Here is a 21,745-nt window from a genome sequence, read left to right as displayed (position 1 = left end):
CAGTGTGTCTGATTCCCACTCGGGTGAAGTATCAGTGTGACAGTGTGTCTGATTCCCACTCGGGTGAAGTATCAGTGTGACAGTGTGTCTGATTCCCACTCGGGTGAAGTATCAGTGTGACAGTGTGTCTGATTCCCACTCGGGTGAAGTATCAGTGTGACAGTGTGTCTGATTCCCACTCGGGTGAAGTATCTCAGTGTGACAGTGTGTCTGATTCCCACTCGGGTGAAGTATCTCAGTGTGACAGTGTGTCTGATTCCCACTCGGGTGAAGTATCAGTGTGACAGTGTGTCTGATTCCCACTCGGGTGAAGTATCTCAGTGTGACAGTGTGTCTGATTCCCACTCGGGTGAAGTATCAGTGTGACAGTGTGTCTGATTCCCACTCGGGTGAAGTATCTCAGTGTGACAGTGTGTCTGATTCCCACTCGGGTGAAGTATCTCAGTGTGACAGTGTGTCTGATTCCCACTCGGGTGAAGTATCTCAGTGTGACAGTGTGTCTGATTCCCACTCGGGTGAAGTATCTCAGTGTGACAGTGTGTCTGATTCCCACTCGGGTGAAGTATCTCAGTGTGACAGTGTGTCTGATTCCCACTCGGGTGAAGTATCAGTGTGACAGTGTGTCTGATTCCCACTCGGGTGAAGTATCAGTGTGACAGTGTGTCTTGATTCCCACTCGGGTGAAGTATCAGTGTGACAGTGTGTCTGATTCCCACTCGGGTGAAGTATCTCAGTGTGACAGTGTGTCTGATTCCCACTCGGGTGAAGTATCTCAGTGTGACAGTGTGTCTGATTCCCACTCGGGTGAAGTATCAGTGTGACAGTGTGTCTGATTCCCACTCGGGTGAAGTATCTCAGTGTGACAGTGTGTCTGATTCCCACTCGGGTGAAGTATCAGTGTGACAGTGTGTCTGATTCCCACTCGGGTGAAGTATCTCAGTGTGACAGTGTGTCTGTTTTCCCACTCGGGTGAAGTATCTCAGTGTGACAGTGTGTCTGATTCCCACTCGGGTGAAGTATCTCAGTGTGACAGTGTGTCTGATTCCCACTCGGGTGAAGTATCAGTGTGACAGTGTGTCTGATTCCCACTCGGGTGAAGTATCTCAGTGTGACAGTGTGTCTGATTCCCACTCGGGTGAAGTATCTCAGTGTGACAGTGTGTCTGATTCCCACTCGGGTGAAGTATCTCAGTGTGACAGTGTGTCTGATTCCCACTCGGGTGAAGTATCTCAGTGTGACAGTGTGTCTGATTCCCACTCGGGTGAAGTATCAGTGTGACAGTGTGTCTGATTCCCACTCGGGTGAAGTATCAGTGTGACAGTGTGTCTGATTCCCACTCGGGTGAAGTATCTCAGTGTGACAGTGTGTCTGATTCCCACTCGGGTGAAGTATCTCAGTGTGACAGTGTGTCTGATTCCCACTCGGGTGAAGTATCTCAGTGTGACAGTGTGTCTGATTCCCACTCGGGTGAAGTATCTCAGTGTGACAGTGTGTCTGATTCCCACTCGGGTGAAGTATCTCAGTGTGACAGTGTGTCTGATTCCCACTCGGGTGAAGTATCTCAGTGTGACAGTGTGTCTGATTCCCACTCGGGTGAAGTATCAGTGTGACAGTGTGTCTGATTCCCACTCGGGTGAAGTATCAGTGTGACAGTGTGTCTGATTCCCACTCGGGTGAAGTATCAGTGTGACAGTGTGTCTGATACCCACTCGGGTGAAGTATCAGTGTGACAGTGTGTCTGATTCCCACTTGGGTGAAGTATCTCAGTGTGACAGTGTGTCTGATTCCCACTCGGGTGAAGTATCTCAGTGTGACAGTGTGTCTGATTCCCAATCGGGTGAAGTATCTCAGTGTGACACTGTGTCTGATTCCCACTCGGGTGAAGTATCTCACTGTGACAGTGTGTCTGATTCCCACTCGGGTGAAGTATCAGTGTGACAGTGTGTCTGATTCCCACTCGGGTGAAGTATCTCAGTGTGACAGTGTGTCTGATTCCCACTCGGGTGAAGTATCAGTGTGACAGTGTGTCTGATTCCCACTCGGGTGAAGTATCTCAGTGTGACAGTGTGTCTGATTCCCACTCGGGTGAAGTATCTCAGTGTGACAGTGTGTCTGATTCCCACTCAGGTGAAGTATCTCAGTGTGACAGTGTGTCTGATTCCCACTCGGGTGAAGTATCAGTGTGACAGTGTGTCTGATTCCCACTCGGGTGAAGTATCAGTGTGACAGTGTGTCTGATTCCCACTCGGGTGAAGTATCAGTGTGACAGTGTGTCTGATTCCCACTCGGGTGAAGTATCTCAGTGTGACAGTGTGTCTGATTCCCACTCGGGTGAAGTATCTCAGTGTGACAGTGTGTCTGATTCCCACTCGGGTGAAGTATCAGTGTGACAGTGTGTCTGATTCCCACTCGGGTGAAGTATCTCAGTGTGACAGTGTGTCTGATTCCCACTCGGGTGAAGTATCTCAGTGTGACAGTGTGTCTGATTCCCACTCGGGTGAAGTATCAGTGTGACAGTGTGTCTGATTCCCACTCGGGTGAAGTATCTCAGTGTGACAGTGTGTCGGATTCCCACTCGGGTGAAGTATCAGTGTGACAGTGTGTCTGTTTTCCCACTCGGGTGAAGTATCTCAGTGTGACAGTGTGTCTGATTCCCACTCGGGTGAAGTATCTCAGTGTGACAGTGTGTCTGATCCCCACTCGGGTGAAGTATCAGTGTGACAGTGTGTCTGATTCCCACTCGGGTGAAGTATCTCAGTGTGACAGTGTGTCTGATTCCCACTCGGGTGAAGTATCTCAGTGTGACAGTGTGTCTGATTCCCACTCGGGTGAAGTATCTCAGTGTGACAGTGTGTCTGATTCCCACTCGGGTGAAGTATCTCAGTGTGACAGTGTGTCTGATACCCACTCGGGTGAAGTATCAGTGTGACAGTGTGTCTGATTCCCACTCGGGTGAAGTATCTCAGTGTGACAGTGTGTCTGATTCCCACTCGGGTGAAGTATCTCAGTGTGACAGTGTGTCTGATACCCACTCGGGTGAAGTATCAGTGTGACAGTGTGTCTGATTCCCACTCGGGTGAAGTATCTCAGTGTGACAGTGTGTCTGATTCCCACTCGGGTGAAGTATCTCAGTGTGACAGTGTGTCTGATTCCCACTCGGGTGAAGTATCTCACTGTGACAGTGTGTCTGATTCCCACTCACCTGAAGTGCGTTGAGAGGTTTGACCCGGTTTTTGGCACTGTGTAAATGTAGTTTGATCCTATTCTCTCTGATGGTCTGTTTTTGCATGGCAGGTGACAATTCAGAGACGGCCTTTGCCAAGTGTGAGGATACAGAGTGGGATGGAGAGTGCCTTGGGGAGAGAAGCCCGGCCGAAATCGAAGTGTGTGTGGAGGAGCAGGAGCTGAGCTCACCAGCACGGACAGTGCGGGGTCGGGTCCCAGGGCGTGACCACTGGCGTAATTACCAGGAGCGCTGGAGACTGGAGTATCTGATGGACTATGACCAGGGGAGGCACGGACTGGTCTGCATGGTGTGTGGCAGCACCCTGGCCACACTCAAACTCAGCACCATCAAGAGGCACATCCTGCAGAAGCACCAGGACACCATGGGCTTCACGCTGGCCGAGAAGGTGATGGTGGTGGAGGAGTGGAACAAGAAAATTGCCGCCATTGCCAAGATGGATTTCTGGCAGGTGCCTGGCAGCGGAAATGGGTGTTCCGCCCAGCACGCAGGAGTAATCCTCACCGGCCATCAGTCACATCGGGCCCACGCGCACATCCCCTCATGCTGAGTGACCGCGTGGGGTCTGTATCAACATGGCATGGGGGTGGGGGGGGGGACAGTTAATATTGGCAGCAAATGCTGAGAGAACTGTACAACCCCACTCCCCACGTCACCTCCCGATCTCACCCACAAGCTGAGACTGTCAGAGGGACGAGGTCCTCCTTGGCTCCCAGCCTTACCCTCCGGGGTTTGATCCCCGCTCACACACTCCAGTCTGGGCTGATATCAATTCCAGGAGGCTCCAGCTGCCCACACTGAAAAGACAGAACGGTCGTTGGCCACTCCTGCACCAGCTGGCTGTGGAGTCTGAGGGGTCGGGAGGGGAGCTTGGGTCGGGTCGGTGGCTACATCCTCTGTGTGTTGACCTTCCCACTCGCTAGTCCGAGGTCGCGAGGTGTGTGGAACCAGCAAGAGCGAGTGGAGCAGGGGCAGGAGAACAAATGCAAATCTCACTCCCCTGGTGCAGCCTCCAGTTTGAAGAGTAAAACAAAATGTATGTGTAACAAGAGAGCCACTGGACTGGTGATATTATTCTGAGAAACACATCTGTGGGGGATAATCAACTGGGTTAACACCGCTGTGATTCCAGATCCTCTTGGGATAGAAGAGGGTTAAACTTGGGTCAATATAAAATGTCCGAAAACCCCACGTTTTGCCAGAAGGTTCTTGGATTAGGCTTGTTTGTGAATCCCACATTAGCCGAATAACCACTGATACACAATCTTGGATGAAGAATAGGTCACTGTGTTGGGTACAGGAGGGTGAAACTATACATGACCATCACACAAGGAGGTTGCACAAGATACAAATGTCCCCATCAAACACTCCCAGGACAGGTACAGCACGGGGTTAGATACAGAGTAAAGCTCCCTCTACACTGTCCCCATCAAACACTCCCAGGACAGGTACAGCACGGGGTTAGATACAGAGTAAAGCTCCCTCTACACTGTCCCCATCAAACACTCCCAGGACAGGTACAGCACGGGGTTAGATACAGAGTAAAGCTCCCTCTACACTGTCCCCATCAAACACTCCCAGGACAGGTACAGCACGGGGTTAGATACAGAGTAAAGCTCCCTCTACACTGTCCCCATCAAACACTCCCAGGCCAGGTACAGCACAGGGTTAGATACAGAGTAAAGCTCCCTCTACACTGTCCCTATCAAACACTCCCGGGACAGGTACAGCACGGGGTTAGATACAGAGTAAAGCTCCCTCTCCACTGTCCCTATCAAACACTCCCGGGACAGGTACAGCACGGGGTTAGATACAGAGTAAAGCTCCATCTACACTGTCCCCATCAAACACTCCCAGGACAGGTACAGCACAGGGTTAGATACAGAGTAAAGCTCCCTCTCCACTGTCCCTATCAAACACTCCCGGGACAGGTACAGCACAGGGTTAGATACAGAGTAAAGCTCCCTCTACACTGTCCCCATCAAACACTCCCAGGCCAGGTACAGCACAGGGTTAGATACAGAGTGAAGCTTCCTCTCCACTGGTGAAAAACATCCTCTAATATTGTCACTTTCTCACCACAAAGCCTGACCTGAAGTCAGTTGAGCCTCGCGTTATTTGGGGTAGAATTATTTGGTGATGGAAGCACCCAGGGTGAGATCAGAGTTTAATTACCATCCAGGTAAACCTCAACACAGCGTGGAGTTTGTGGTGATGTATTTTCACAAAGTCTGTTCCTGTTGCCTCAATGATTGGTTTGCCTGATTTCAGAGAGAGTGTTGGAAACTGCAGCCTTGGACAGCTCCAACATTGCCATCTACCCAACAATGTCGAAAATTACCCTGATTTACCCACTGAACAGGAAACAGGACAAAAATCCACACAGGCAGTCTACTCTCCATCATCAGCACAGTGATGGAAGGGGTCATCAACAACACTATCAAGCAGCACTTACTCAGCAATAACCTGCTCACGAACACTCAGTTTGGGTTCCCCCAGGGTCACTCAGCTCCTGACCTCACCACAACCTTGGTCTAAACATTATTAGTTAAGCTGAACTACTTAGGCAACACGAGAATGACTGCCCCCTAGAGAAAAAATGGAGTCACTGGGAATCGGGGAAAACTCTCCGCTGGTTGGAGTCATACCCGGCACAAAGGAAGATGGTTGTGGTGGTTGGAGGTCAATCATCTCAGTCCTGGGACATCACTGCAGGAGTTCCTCAGGGTCGTGTCCTCGGCTGATGCATCAATGGCCTCCATTCCACCATAAGGTCAGGAATGGGAATGTTTGCGATGACTGCACAATGTTCACCACAATTCGCGACTCCTCAGATAATGAAGCAGTCCGTGTCCAAACGCAGCAAGACCTGGACAATATCCAGGCTTGGGGCTGACAAGTGGCAAGTTACATTCACGCCACACAAGTGCCAGGCAATGACCATCTCCTACAAGAGAGGATCTAACCATCGCCCCTTGGATTGCCACGGCTGAAACCCCCATTGAACATCCCGTCATTTACCATTGACCAGAAATTGGACCAGCCATATTCCTCGGGTAGGAGAATCCAGAACTAGGGGTCACCCACAAAGAACAACCTTTTGCTCTGTGGGCACTTTTGGAACTCCCTCAAAAGTAGTGGAACCAGATATTTTGATTCTGGATCAATAAGGGGCTGCACGGTTATGAGAGGTAGGGAGGAAACTACAATCATAGCCACATTGGTATTAAATTGCAGAGCAGGTTCAAAGGGCAGTGTTATTGAATGACAGCAGGTTCAAAGGGCAGTGTTACTGAATGACAGTAAATTCAAAGGGCAGTGTTATTGAATGACAGCAGGTTCAAAGGGCAGTATTATTGAATGACAGCAGGTTCAAAGGGCAGTGTTATTGAATGACAGCAGGTTCAAAGGGCAGTGTTACTGAATGACAGTAAATTCAAAGGGCAGTGTTATTGAATGACAGCAGGTTCAAAGGGCAGTGTTATTGAATGACAGCAGGTTCAAAGGGCAGTGTTACTGAATGGCAGTAAATTCAAAGGGCAGTGTTATTGAATGACAGCAGGTTCAAAGGGCAGTGTTACTGAATGACAGTAAATTCAAAGGGCAGTGTTATTGAATGACAGCAGGTTCAAAGGGCTGTGTTATTGAATGACAGTAGGTTCAAAGGGCAGTGTTATTGAATGACAGCAGGCTCAAAGGGCAGTGTTATTGAATGATAGCAGATTCAAAGGGCTGTGTTATTGAATGACAGCAGGTTCAAAGGGCAGTGTTATTGAATGACAGCAGGTTCAAAGGGCAGTGTTATTGAATTACAGCATGTTCAAAGGACTGTGTTATTGAATGACGGCAGGTTCAAAGGGCAGTGTTATTGAATGACAGCAGGTTCAAAGGGCAGTGTTACTGAATGACAGTAAATTCAAAGGGCAGTGTTATTGAATGACAGCAGGTTCAAAGGGCTGTGTTATTGAATGACAGCAGGTTCAAAGGGCAGTGTTACTGAATGACAGTAAATTCAAAGGGCAGTGTTATTGAATGACAGCAGGTTCAAAGGGCGGTGTTATTAAATGACAGCAGGTTCAAAGGGTAGTGTTATTGAATGACAGCAAGTTCAAAGGGCAGTGTTATTGAATGACAGCAGGTTCAAGGGGCAGTGTTATTGAATTACAGCATGTTCAAAGGGCTGTGTTATTGAATGACGGCAGGTTCAAAGGGCAGTGTTATTGAATGACAGCAGGTTCAAAGGGCAGTGTTATTGAATGACAGCAGGTTCAAAGGGCAGTGTTATTGAATGACAGCAGGTTCAAAGGGCTGTTATTGAATGACAGCAGGTTCAAAGGACAGTGTTATGGAATGACAGCAGGTTCAAAGGGCAGTGTTATTGAATGACAGCAGGTTCAAAGGGTTATTGAATGACAGCAGGTTCAAAGGGCAGTATTATTGAATGACAGCAGGTTCAAAGGGCAGTGTTATTGAATGACAGCAGGTTCAAAGGGCAGTGTTATTGAATGACAGCAGGTTCAAAGGGCAGTGTTACTGAATGACAGTAAATTCAAAGGGCAGTGTTATTGAATGACAGCAGGTTCAAAGGGCTGTGTTATTGAATGACAGCAGGTTCAAAGGGAAGTGTTATTGAATGACAGCAGGTTCAAAGGGCAGTGTTACTGAATGGCAGTAAATTCAAAGGACAGTGTTATTGAATGACAGCAGGTTCAAAGGGCTGTGTTATTGAATGACAGCAGGTTCAAAGGGCAGTGTTATTGAATGACAGCAGGCTCAAAGGGCAGTGTTATTGAATGATAGCAGATTCAAAGGGCTGTGTTATTGAATGACAGCAGGTTCAAAGGGCAGTGTTACTGAATGACAGTAAATTCAAAGGGCAGTGTTATTGAATGACAGCAGGTTCAAAGGGCTGTGTTATTGAATGACAGCAGGTTCAAAGGGCAGTGTTACTGAATGACAGTAAATTCAAAGGGCAGTGTTATTGAATGACAGCAGGTTCAAAGGGCGGTGTTATTAAATGACAGCAGGTTCAAAGGGTAGTGTTATTGAATGACAGCAAGTTCAAAGGGCAGTGTTATTGAATGACAGCAGGTTCAAAGGGCAGTGTTATTGAATGACAGCAGGTTCAAAGGGCTGTGTTATTGAATGACAGCAGGTTCAAAGGGCTGTGTTATTGAATGACAGCAGGTTCAAAGGGCAGTGTTATTGAATGACAGCATGTTCAAAGGGCTGTGTTATTGAATGACGGCAGGTTCAAAGGGCAGTGTTATTGAATGACAGCAGGTTCAAAGGGCAGTGTTATTGAATGACAGCAGGTTCAAAGGGCAGTGTTATTGAATGACAGCAGGTTCAAAGGGCTGTTATTGAATGACAGCAGGTTCAAAGGACAGTGTTATGGAATGACAGCAGGTTCAAAGGGCAGTGTTATTGAATGACAGCAGGTTCAAAGGGTTATTGAATGACAGCAGGTTCAAAGGGCAGTGTTACTGAATGACAGTAAATTCAAAGGGCAGTGTTACTGAATGACAGTAAATTCAAAGGGCAGTGTTATTGAATGACAGCAGGTTCAAAGGGCAGTGTTATTGAATGACAGCAGGTTCAAAGGGCAGTGTTATTGAATGACAGCAGGTTCAAAGGGTTATTGAATGACAGCAGGTTCAAAGGGCAGTGTTATTGAATGGCAGCAGGTTCAAAGGGCAGTGCTATTGAATGACAGCAGGTTCAAAGGGCAGTGTTATTGAATGACAGCAGGTTCAACGGGTTATTGAATGACAGCAGGTTCAAAGGGCAGTGTTACTGAATGACAGTAAATTCAAAGGGCAGTGTTACTGAATGACAGTAAATTCAAAGGGCAGTGTTATTGAATGACAGCAGGTTCAAAGGGCAGTGTTATTGAATGACAGCAGGTTCAAAGGGCTGTGTTATTGAATGACAGCAGGTTCAAAGGGCAGTGTTATTGAATGACAGCAGGTTCAAAGGGCAGTGTTATTGAATGACAGCAGGTTCAAAGGGCAGTGTTATTGAATGACAGCAGGTTCAAAGGGCAGTGTTATTGAATGACAGCAGGTTCAAAGGGCTGTTATTGAATGACAGCAGGTTCAAAGGACAGTGTTATGGAATGACAGCAGGTTCAAAGGGCAGTGTTATTGAATGACAGCAGATTCAAAGGGTTATTGAATGACAGCAGGTTCAAAGGGCAGTGTTACTGAATGACAGTAAATTCAAAGGGCAGTGTTATTGAATGACAGCAGGTTCAAAGGGCAGTGTTATTGAATGACAGCAGGTTCAAAGGGCAGTGTTATTGAATGACAGCAGGTTCAAAGGGCAGTGTTATTGAATGAAACAGGTTCAAAGGGCAGTGTTATTGAATGACAGCAGGTTCAAAGGGCAGTGTTATTGAATGACAGCAGGTTCAAAGGGCAGTGTTATTGAATGGCAGCAGGTTCAAAGGGCAGTGTTATTGAATGACAGCAGGTTCAAAGGGCAGTGTTATTGAATGACAGCAGGTTCAAAGGGCTGTTATTGAATGACAGCAGGTTCAAAGGGCAGTGTTATTGAATGACAGCAGGTTCAAAGGGCTGTGTTATTGAATGACAGCAGGTTCAAAGGGCCGTGTTATTGAATGACAGCAGGTACAAAGGGTTGTTATTGAATGACAGCAGGTTCAAAGGGCAGTGTTATTGAATGACAGCAGGTTCAAAGGGCTGTTATTGAATGACAGCAGGTTCAAAGGGCAGTGTTATTGAATGACAGCAGGTTCAAAGGGCAGTGTTACTGAATGACAGTAAATTCAAAGGGCAGTGTTACTGAATGACAGTAAATTCAAAGGGCAGTGTTATTGAATGACAGCAGGTTCAAAGGGCTGTGTTATTGAATGACAGCAGGTTCAAAGGGCAGTGTTATTGAATGACAGCAGGTTCAAAGGGCAGTGCTATTGAATGACAGCAGGTTCAAAGGGCAGTGTTATTGAATGACAGCAGGTTCAAAGGGCTGTTATTGAATGACAGCAGGTTCAGAGGGCAGTGTTATTGAATGACAGCAGGTTCAAAGGGCAGTGTTATTGAATGACAGCAGGTTCAAAGGGCAGTGTTATTGAATGACAGCAGGTTCAAAGGGCTGTTATTGAATGACAGCAGGTTCAAAGGGCTGTTATTGAATGACAGCAGGTTCAAAGGGCAGTGTTATTGAATGACAGCAGGTTCAAAGGGCTGTTATTGAATGACAGCAGCTTCAAAGGGCAGTGTTATTGAATGACAGCAGGTTCAATGGGCTGTTATTGAATGACAGCAGGTTCAAAGGGCAGTGTTATTGAATGACAGCAGGTTCAAAGGGCTGTTATTGAATGACAGCAGGTTCAAAGGGCAGTGTTATGGAATGACAGCAGATTCAAAGGGCAGTGTTATTGAATGACAGCAGGTTCAAAGGGTTATTGAATGACAGCAGGTTCAAAGGGCAGTGTTATTGAATGACTGCAGGTTCAAAGGGCTGTTATTGAATGGCAGCAGGTTCAAAGGGCTGTGTTATTGAATGACAGCAGGTTCAAAGGGCAGTGTTATTGAATGACAGTAAATTCAAAGGGCAGTGTTATTGAATGACAGCAGGTTCAAAGGGCGGTGTTATTAAATGACAGCAGGTTCAAAGGGTAGTGTTATTGAATGACAGCAAGTTCAAAGGGCAGTGTTATTGAATGACAGCAGGTTCAAGGGGCAGTGTTATTGAATTACAGCATGTTCAAAGGGCTGTGTTATTGAATGACGGCAGGTTCAAAGGGCAGTGTTATTGAATGACAGCAGGTTCAAAGGGCAGTGTTATTGAATGACAGCAGGTTCAACGGGCAGTGTTATTGAATGACAGCAGGTTCATAGGGCAGTGTTATAGAATGACAGCAGGTTCAAAGGGCAGTGTTATAGAATGACAGCAGGTTCAAAGGGCAGTGTTATTGAATGACAGCAGGTTCAAAGGGCAGTGTTATTGAATGACAGCAGGTTCAAAGGGCAGTGTTATTGAATGACAGCAGGTTCAAAGGGCAGTGTTATTGAATGACAGCAGGTTCAAAGGGCAGTGTTATTGAATGACAGCAGGTTCAAAGGGCAGTGTTATTGGATGACAGCAGGTTCAAAGGGCAGTGTTATTGAATGACAGCAGGTTCAAAGGGCTGTGTTATGAATAACAGCAGGTTCAAAGGGCAGTGTTATTGAATGACAGCAGGTTCAAAGGGCAGTGTTATTGAATGACAGCAGGTTCAAAGGGCTGTGTTATTGAATGACAGCAGGTTCAAAGGGCAGTGTTATAGAATGACAGCAGGTTCAAAGGGCAGTGTTATTGAATGACAGCAGGTTCAAAGGGCTGTGTTATTGAATGACAGCAGGTTCAAAGGGCTGTTATTGAATGACAGCAGGTTCAAAGGGCAGTGTTATTGAATGACAGCAGGTTCAAAGGGCAGTGTTATTGAATGACAGCAGGTTCAAAGGGCTGTGTTATTGAATGACAGCAGGTTCAAAGGGCAGTGTTATTGAATGACAGCAGGTTCAAAGGGCTGTTATGAATAACAGCAGGTTCAAAGGGTAGTGTTATTGATTGACAGCAGGTTCAAAGGGCAGTGTTATTGAATGACAGCAGGTTCAAAGGGCTGTTATTGAATGACAGCAGGTTCAAAGGGCTGTGTTATATTGAATGATATGGAGAGGCGTTGGGCTGGGTGAGAACAGTAGGAAGTATTACTACACCAGGTTGAAGTCCAACAGGTTGGTTTCAAATCACTAGCTTTCGAAGCACTGCTCCTTCCTCAGGTGAATGAAGAGGTGGGATCCAGAAACATATATATGGACAAAGTCAAAAATGCAAGACGATACTTTGCTTGTCTGCTTTCTTGCATCTTTGTAGAAACTTAATGTCAGTGTCAATAAGCGCGATCTCCTTGGGAGATCCTCTCCACTTTTCGAAACAACCTTGTTGCACTTTAACCTGGTGATGTGAGGCTTCTTACTGTGCTCATCCAAGGCCAACTCCGGCATCTCCACATCATGGCTACGATCGACACCGCAGACTGCCGGCTCAAAGTGGTGAGGATCTCCAAGGGGTTCGCACATATAGACACGGACATGAAGTTTCTACAAAGATGCAAGAAAGCAGACAAGCAAAATATTGTCTTGCATCTTTGACCTTGTCTATATATGTTTCTGGAACATACCTCTTCATTCACCTGAGGAAGGAGCAGTGCTCCGAAAGCTAGTGTTTGAAACAAACCTGTTGGACTTTAACCTGATGTTGTCAGACTTGTTATTGAATGACAGAGCAGGTCCAAAGGGCTGTGGTTCCCTCTCCTGCCACTTACGAAGATGATGCTATGCATTTAAATACTGTGGCTACCAGAGTAGGTCAGAGTCTGGGAATCCTTTAGCGAGTAACTCACCTGAACCCCGCAAAACTTGTCCAACATCTGCCAGGCACAAATCAGTCCCTCCCCACTTGCCTGGGCGAGTGCAGCTCCAACAACAGAGGCCAGGAGGAGACTGCAGCAAAGCCAATAGAAAAGGGCAAGCATGGCAGCACAGTGGTTAGCACTGTTGCTTCACAGCTCCAGGGTCCCAGGTTCGATTCCCGGCTTGGCTCACTGTCTGTGCGGAGTCTGCACGTTCTCCCCGTGTCTGCGTGGGTTTCCTCCGGGGGCTCTGGTTTCCTCCCACAAGTCCCGAAAGACATGCTTGTTAGGTGAATTGGACATTCTGAATTCTCCCTCTGTGTACCCGAACAGGCGCCGGAATGTGGCGACTAGGGGCTTTTCACAGTAACTTCATTGCAGTGTTAATGTAAGCCTACTTGTGACAAAGATTATTATTATTAATCTTTATTAACCGTCCATCACAAGAGGTTGGTTTAAATGCAGGTAAAAGTAAATCACACCAACACACACCCAGGACACCATGTAAACAATAAAGATGTCATTTAATTATCAACGTCACAGTAATATTGTTGCAGGAATGGTCTAATTCTCAGCTGCTCCCTCTACTTGTCCACACACACAGAACTCTCAGCACATGGTTATACTCACACCCCCGCCCCTCCAACTTTACATTCTCCCTCTTAACAACAGAATTGGCTCCAATATAAAAAAAACATGGAAACACTAACAAGGAATGAAAGCTACACATGATTCCAGCTGTCTGACCGTCCTGGGGAGGAGAGTCGTGGATTCGGGAGGGGGATATGGCTGCAGGTTCAGGGCAGCATCTCCTGCCATCTCGGTGCGAGTACATGAGGTGACGCGGCCAAGAGGGGGTGATGACTGGAGCCTCCTGCTCGGTCACACGGTGCCACAGGCGACCAGACGGACACTCTCAAATCAGGGGGAGAGACGGACCTTCGTATAGACAGAGTGAAGCTCCCGTGGGTTCAGAGAGGCCCAAAGCATCGAGCGGACACCTCGATTTCCCACCTTCCCTACTCCCAGCAGCCAATCTTGCCTTTCCTCCTGGTCACAAAGGAGGGACCAGTGTCCCGAGACCAATTAAACCAGAGTTTGGGTCAACGGCGAGGGTGTTACAGGCCCTCCCACCTCGGGTGTTACAGGCCCTCCCACCTCGGTGAGGGTGTTACAGGCCCTCCCACCTCGGGTGTTACAGGCCCTCGCACCTCGGGTGTTACAGGCCCTCCCACCTCGGTGAGGGTGTTACAGGCCCTCCCACCTCGGGTGTTACAGGCCCTCGCACCTTGGTGAGGGTGTTACAGGACCTCGCACCTCGGTGAGGGTGTTACAGGACCTCCCACCTCGGGTGTTACAGGCCCTCCCACCTCGGTGAGGGTGTTACAGGACCTCGCACCTCGGTGAGGGTGTTACAGGACCTCCCACCTCGGGTGTTACAGGCCCTCGCACCTTGGTGAGGGTGTTACAGGCCCTCCCACCTCGGTGAGGGTGTTACAGGCCCTCCCACCTCGGCGAGGGTGTTACAGGACCTCGCACCTCGGCGAGGGTGTTACAGGCCCTCCCACCTCAGCGAGGGTGTTACAGACCCTCGCACCTCGGGTGTTACAGGACCTCGCACCTCGGGTGTTACAGGACCTCGCACCTCGGTGAGGGTGTTACAGGACCTCGCACCTCGGTGAGGGTGTTACAGGCCCTCCCACCTCGGGTGTTACAGGCCCTCGCACCTCGGTGAGGGTGTTACAGGACCTCGCACCTCGGTGAGGGTGTTACAGACCCTCCCACCTCGGTGAGGGTGTTACAGGCCCTCCCACCTCGGTGAGGGTGTTACAGACCCTCCCACCTCGGTGAGGGTGTTACAGGACCTCGCACCTCGGCGAGGGTGTTACAGGCCCTCCCACCTCGGCGAGGGTGTTACAGACCCTCGCACCTCGGGTGTTACAGGACCTCGCACCTCGGGTGTTACAGGACCTCGCACCTCGGCGAGGGTGTTACAGGCCCTCCCACCTCGGGTGTTACAGGCCCTCGCACCTCGGGTGTTACAGGCCCTCCCACCTCGGTGAGGGTGTTACAGGCCCTCCCACCTCGGGTGTTACAGGCCCTCGCACCTTGGTGAGGGTGTTACAGGACCTCGCACCTCGTGAGGGTGTTACAGGACCTCCCACCTCGGGTGTTACAGGCCCTCCCACCTCGGTGAGGGTGTTACAGGACCTCGCACCTCGGTGAGGGTGTTACAGGACCTCCCACCTCGGGTGTTACAGGCCCTCGCACCTTGGTGAGGGTGTTACAGGCCCTCCCACCTCGGTGAGGGTGTTACAGGCCCTCCCACCTCGGCGAGGGTGTTACAGGACCTCGCACCTCGGCGAGGGTGTTACAGGCCCTCCCACCTCGGCGAGGGTGTTACAGACCCTCGCACCTCGGGTGTTACAGGACCTCGCACCTCGGGTGTTACAGGACCTCGCACCTCGGTGAGGGTGTTACAGGACCTCGCACCTCGGTGAGGGTGTTACAGGCCCTCCCACCTCGGGTGTTACAGGCCCTCGCACCTCGGTGAGGGTGTTACAGGCCCTCCCACCTCGGTGAGGGTGTTACAGACCCTCCCACCTCGGTGAGGGTGTTACAGGCCCTCCCACCTCGGTGAGGGTGTTACAGACCCTCCCACCTCGGTGAGGGTGTTACAGGACCTCGCACCTCGGCGAGGGTGTTACAGGCCCTCCCACCTCGGGTGTTACAGGCCCTCGCACCTCGGGTGTTACAGGACCTCGCACCTCGGTGAGGGTGTTACAGGACCTCGCACCTTGGTGAGGGTGTTACAGGCCCTCCCACCTCGGTAAGGGTGTTACAGGCCCTCCCACCTCGGTGAGGGTGTTACAGACCCTCCCACCTCGGTGAGGGTGTTACAGACCCTCCCACCTCGGTGAGGGTGTTACAGACCCTCCCACCTCGGCGAGGGTGTTACAGGCCCTCCCACCTCGGGTGTTACAGGCCCTCGCACCTCGGGTGTTACAGGCCCTCCCACCTCGGTGAGGGTGTTACAGGCCCTCCCACCTCGGTGAGGGTGTTACAGGCCCTCCCACCTCGGTGAGGGTGTTACAGGCCCTCGCACCTCGGGTGTTACAGGACCTCCCACCTCGGTGAGGGTGTTACAGGACCTCCCACCTCGGTGAGGGTGTTACAGGACCTCGCACCTCGGTGTGACAAGTGGGAGGGTGAATCGAAAGCCACAAAAGTGAAGCAATTTTTAAAAATCTACCGAATATTAGCTAGGAACTAGTCAAGAACAATCGAAGCAACACAGATACTTATTAAAGAGGTCGGGTTCTCCTTTGTCCACGAGGGTGTAGATGCAAGTGAAAATCCAGCACCCCCCCCCCCCCCCAGTGCCTGCCTCCGCCTCAATCCTCCCCCCCCCCCCCCGTGTACTGTACAAAGTGGGAAGGTGCAGTTTCACAAGGTTGACCCTGTCACAAGGGACACGATGGCCGAATCCTGCACGTCTGTGCCCTGTCCTCCCTCCCTCCCTCCCACACACACACACACACACACACAAACACAGACTCCTTTTAAGAATTAACAGCATTATAGCTGGTGAACCTGAAAATAAACCAATCTGCAGAGGGGCGCATCAAGGCTGCTGCATTAATGTTTCATTACTTGTCTGGACTAACTGGTCGCTTGTGAATATTAAGGAATATGCCAGCAGAAGGGTGTAAAAGCGGAATGGATGCCATTATCGGTGGCCCTCGCTGGGCTGTCTGCAAGAACCTGTGGCCTTGCCTCCCCAATACTTCAGCCGGAATATCAGGCAGCTTTGTGCAGGTCCGGGGGTGTGGGAGGAGCAAGCGGGAAGTGGATAACATTTATTTCCACAAACCCACCGTATCTTACTGAGACTGAAGGAAAAGAGTTTTAGTGTCACCCACACACATGTAGACACACATACAAAACATATGTACGTGCCCGCACACGCACCCACACACACGCGCATACGTGCCCACACACACACATATACGTGCCCATGCACGCATACGTGACCACACACGCACACGTGCCCACGCATACGTGACCACACACGCCCACACACGCATACGTGCCCACACACGCACATGTGCCCACACACACGCATACGTGCCCATGCACGCATACGTGACCACACACGCACACGTGCCCACGCATTCGTGACCACACACGCACATGTGCCCACACGCGCATACGTGCCCACACACACGCATACGTGCCCACACACACGCATACGTGCCCACACACACGCACATACGTGCCCACACACACGCATACGTGCCCACACACGCACAGGTACACAAACGCACGCGTGCACACACACGCATATGTATACACATGCACACTCACATGCATAGGTGCACACACACACACAAGCATACATGCACATGCGCACAAGCCTACATGACATTCACACAAAAGTATACATGCACACACACCTTGTCTACTTCCTACCCCTCTCCTCCAGCTTCAGAAAGATTAGTGATCTGCTAAATAACACACTTTCACAAACAAGTTAAATTGCAAACATGATACAGCATTCTTCCTTTCCCTCCCTCTCCCCTTATTGTCGTTCTGTAAATTCTACAGCAGGTTACAGACAGTTTGTTTCAGAGGACAAACCAAAAATAAATATATTTATAATCTGATTGGAACAGGTGAATTAACAACTGCATAAAATGCACCGACCACCCCACCCCCTGGCTGTCCCAGATGCAGTTTGGGGGTGCGGTGGTGGGGGGCAGTGGAGGGAGCAGGAGAGACAGCGTGCACAGCAAGATCCCAGTAGCAGCCCACTCGAGCAGGTTCAGTGGAAAGCAGCTTCAAGCAGACGGACGGTGAAATTTTCGCTCCAATACACAAAGGATTATAGTTTAGAAGCGGCGGTGAGGGGGAGGCCATGGAGCCGGCTCAGTAGCTCCGTCGTTTCATCCCTGGAACCTTCTCTTGGATCCTGTGAGACAGAGAGAGAGAGACAGAGAGTGACAGAGAGAGAGAGAGAGAGAGAGAGAGAGAGACGGACAGAGAGAGAGACGGACAGAGAGAGAGACGGACAGAGAGAGAGACGGCCACAGAGAGAGAGACGGACAGAGAGAGAGACTGACAGGAGAGGAGACGGACAGAGAGAGAGACGGACAGAGAGAGAGACGGACAGAGAGAGAGAGACAGAGAGAGAGACGGACAGAGAGAGAGACGGACAGAGAGAGAGACGGACAGAGAGAGAGACGGACAGAGAGAGAGACGGACAGAGAGAGAGACGGACAGAGAGAGAGACGGACAGAGAGAGAGACGGACAGAGAGAGAGAAGGACAGAGAGAGAGACGGACAGAGAGAGAGACGGACAGAGAGAGAGACGGACACAGAGAGAGACGGACACAGAGAGAGACGGACACAGAGAGAGACGGACACAGAGAGAGACGGACACAGAGAGAGACGGACACAGAGAGAGACGGACACAGAGAGAGAGACGGACACAGAGAGAGACGGACACAGAGAGAGACACGGACACAGAGAGAGACGGACAGAGAGAGACACGGACACAGAGAGAGAGACGGACAGAGAGAGAGACGGACAGAGAGAGAGACGGACAGAGAGAGAGACGGACAGAGAGAGAGACGTACAGAGAGAGAGACGGACAGAGAGAGAGACGGACAGAGAGAGAGACGGACAGAGAGAGAGACGGACAGAGAGAGAGACGGACAGAGAGAGAGACGGACAGAGAGAGAGACGGACAGAGAGAGAGACGGACAGAGAGAGAGACGGACAGAGAGATAGACGGACAGAGAGAGAGACGGACAGAGAGAGAGACGGACAGAGAGAGAGGACGGACAGAGAGAGAGACGGACAGAAGAGAGAGACGGACAGAGAGAGAGACGGACAGAGAGAGAGACGGACAGAGAGAGAGACGGACAGAGAGAGAGACGGACAGAGAGAGAGACGGACAGAGAGAGAGACGGACAGAGAGAGAGACGGACAGAGAGAGACGGACAGAGAGAGAGACGGACAGAGAGAGAGACGGACAGAGAGAGAGACGGACAGAGAGAGAGACGGACAGAGAGAGACGGGACAGAGAGAGAGACGGACAGAGAGAGAGACGGACAGAGAGAGAGAGACGGACAGAGAGAGAGACGGACAGAGAGAGAGAGACGGACAGAGAGAGAGACGGACAGAGAGAGAGACGGACAGAGAGAGAGACGGACAGAGAGAGAGACGGACAGAGAGAGAGACGGACAGAGAGAGAGACGGACAGAGAGAGAGACGGACAGAGAGAGAGCGGACAGAGAGAGAGACGGACAGAGAGAGAGACGGACAGAGAGAGAGACGGACAGAGAGAGAGACGGACAGAGAGAGAGACGGACAAGAGAGAGACGGACAGAGAGAGAGACGGACAGAGAGAGAGACGGACAGAGGAGAGACGGACAGAGAGAGACGGACAGAGAGAGAGACGGACAGAGAGAGAGACGGACAGAGAGAGAGACGGACAGAGAGAGAGACGGACAGAGAGAGAGACGGACAGAGAGAGACGGACAGAGAGAGAGACGGACAGAGAGAGAGACGGACAGAGAGAGAGACGGACAGAGAGAGAGACGGACAGAGAGAGAGACGGACAGAGAGAGAGACGGACAGAGAGAGAGACGGACAGAGAGAGAGACGGACAGAGAGAGAGACGGACAGAGAGAGAGACGGACAGAGAGAGAGACGGACAGAGAGAGAGACGGACAGAGAGAGAGACGGACAGAGAGAGAGAGAGATTAACATAATCAGAAGAGGCCATCAGTATAAGACATCGGGATAGTAATAATAAACTTGTCACTGAAACTGGAGGTTGCTCCAGTGACCCCAATAAGCAAAGCAGAGGATTGGTTAAAAACACAACGACCTTTTGGCTAAGGTCTGTCTGAGGTCCTATTGAACAGGGAGGGACTGGCGGGGTTCCCGGGATGATGAGGGGGCAGTCGATTTAACGGCGGCGGCGGGGTGGGGGGTGGGGGGGGCAAGGCAGAGAACCATTGCAACTTCCAAAAGAACATCGACAGGTACAGTGCAGGAACAGGCCCTTTGGCCCTCCAAGCCTTTGCCAACCATGCTGCCCCAACTAAAAACAAAACCTTCTGCCCTTCCTCAGTCCGTATCCCTCTATTTCCTCCTTATTCATGGACCCATCCAGATGCCTCTGAAATGTTGCTAATGTGCTGCTTCCACCACATCCTCTAGCAGCGCATTCCAGGCACCCACAACCCTCGGCGTGAAAATCTTACCCCGCACATCTCCCTTAAACTTTCCCCCTCTCACCTTGAGCCTGTGCCCCTGTGTAATTAACACTTCCACCCTGGGAAAAAGCCTCTGACTATCCACCCTGTCTGTGCCTCTCAGAATTTTGTAGGCCTCTATCAGGTCTCCCCCTCGGTCTTTCCAGTGAAAACAATCCCGAGTTTATTCAACCGCTCCCCACAGCCAACACCCTGGAGACCCGGCAACTTCCTGGTGAACCTTCTTTGCACTGTTTCCAAAGCTTCCGCATCCTTCTGATAATGTGGTGACCAGAACTGCACGCAATACTCCAAATGCAGCCTAACCAAGGTTTTATACAGCTGCAACATGATTCCCCAACTCCTGAATTCAATCCCCTGGCTGATGAAGGTAAGCACGCCCTATAGCTTCTTAATCACCTTGGCCACGTGTTGCCACTTTTAGGGAACTGTGGACCTGCACGCCCAGATCCCTCTGTATGTTGATGTTCCTGAGGGTTCTGCCATTTACAGTATAATTCACGCCTAGATTTGATCCTCCAAAATGCATCACCTCGCATTTGTCCGGATTAAACTCCAGTTGCCATTTCTGTGCCCAAATCTCCAGTCTATCTACATCCTGTTGTATCCTCTGACAATCCTCGGCACTATCAGCAACTCCGCCAATCCTCGTGTCATCCACAAACTTACTAATCAGACCACCCACATTTTCCTCCAGATCATTTATACAGACTGCAACAACAGAGGTCCCAGCACTGATCCCTACGGAACACCACTAGCTACAGATCTCCATTCAGAAAAACACCCTTCCACCGCTACTCTCTGTCTTCTGTAACCAAGCCAGTTCTGTATCCATTTAATCAACCCACCCCGAGTGATTTTAGTTTCTGTACCAGTCCGCTGTGTGGGGAAGGTATATTGGAAGACAAGGCAGTCGAGAGTGTGCCTAGGGGATTAATTTGGGATTGTCCGTGCACAGAAGCCTCCATCCTGTATTGGAATAGTTTGTGGCTTCCCTGTGTAAGGTTGTCACCTGGGGTCCCGCAGCCTCTTCAATCAGTCTCCTCACGTGACGATATTGGGGATTCAGAAGCAGCGATGTGCAGGTGGTCGGTCACCTTCAGGCTGTGTAGACCTGCCCACTCGGAGCTGGGGGGGGGGGGGTTCCTGGCCTGTGAGGGGTCCCAATCGCTCTGTGCATCGGCAACTGTGACAGTGCTCAGTCTGCGGCGATCCCACAAGTACAGAGTCCAGAGACTGACCGTGCACAATGGGTCAGACACCAGGGGTCAGCTCGATCTCAGAACAAGTCTGGGAGAATGTTTCTAAACCCTTTCGGGTCATTCCCAGAGTTTAACCGATACTCACGTCTCAACGGCACCGGACACCTGTTTCTGAACAAGGTCAACATAATGATCAATCTGCGTCTGCAAAAGAGGGAGCCAACATATTAGGAGAATATCACCACACACAGAAACACCTCTCTCTCACACACACACACACCTCTCTCTCTCACATACACACACACACGCACCTCTCTCTCTCTCACACACACCTCGCACACACACACACTCTCTCTCTCTCTCTCTCTCTCACATACACACACACGCACCTCTCTCTCTCTCACACACACTCTCTCTCTCTCTCTCTCTCACATACACACACACGCACCTCTCTCTCTCTCTCACACTCTTCTCTCTCTCTCTCACACTCCTCTCTCTTTCTCACACTCCTCTCTCACACAGTTTGCTGCTGCTGCCCCTTCAGCACCATCTGGGAAACGAGTGCCAGAAGCTCACTCTTCAACAATTC

General features: G+C 50.3%; 1 long non-coding RNA gene across 20 annotated transcripts; it reads right to left on the bottom strand.

Annotated features, from left to right (window-relative positions):
* Positions 1 to 13,170: 13,170 nt before the first annotated feature.
* LOC119958930 lies at positions 13,171 to 21,367 on the bottom strand. 20 transcript variants are annotated; one of them, XR_005459106.1, is made up of 7 exons: positions 21,302 to 21,367; positions 14,855 to 17,637; positions 14,673 to 14,749; positions 14,393 to 14,619; positions 14,304 to 14,339; positions 14,012 to 14,086; positions 13,171 to 13,953 (listed from the first exon to the last, which is right to left on the bottom strand). It is a non-coding gene; the product is annotated as an uncharacterized LOC119958930 (long non-coding RNA). The 20 variants fall into 20 exon arrangements; XR_005459100.1 differs by having other exon boundaries at positions 13,171 to 13,982; positions 14,036 to 14,204; positions 14,311 to 14,339; XR_005459090.1 differs by adding an exon at positions 14,644 to 14,672 and having other exon boundaries at positions 13,171 to 13,982; positions 14,036 to 14,233; positions 14,311 to 14,595; positions 14,721 to 14,749.
* Between the last annotated feature and the right edge of the window lie 378 nt (positions 21,368 to 21,745).

The sequence above is a fragment of the Scyliorhinus canicula genome, chromosome 31 (assembly GCF_902713615.1).
Source record: "Scyliorhinus canicula chromosome 31, sScyCan1.1, whole genome shotgun sequence".
NCBI lineage: Eukaryota > Metazoa > Chordata > Chondrichthyes > Carcharhiniformes > Scyliorhinidae > Scyliorhinus > Scyliorhinus canicula.
This window is presented reverse-complemented; position numbering and strand designations above follow the sequence as displayed.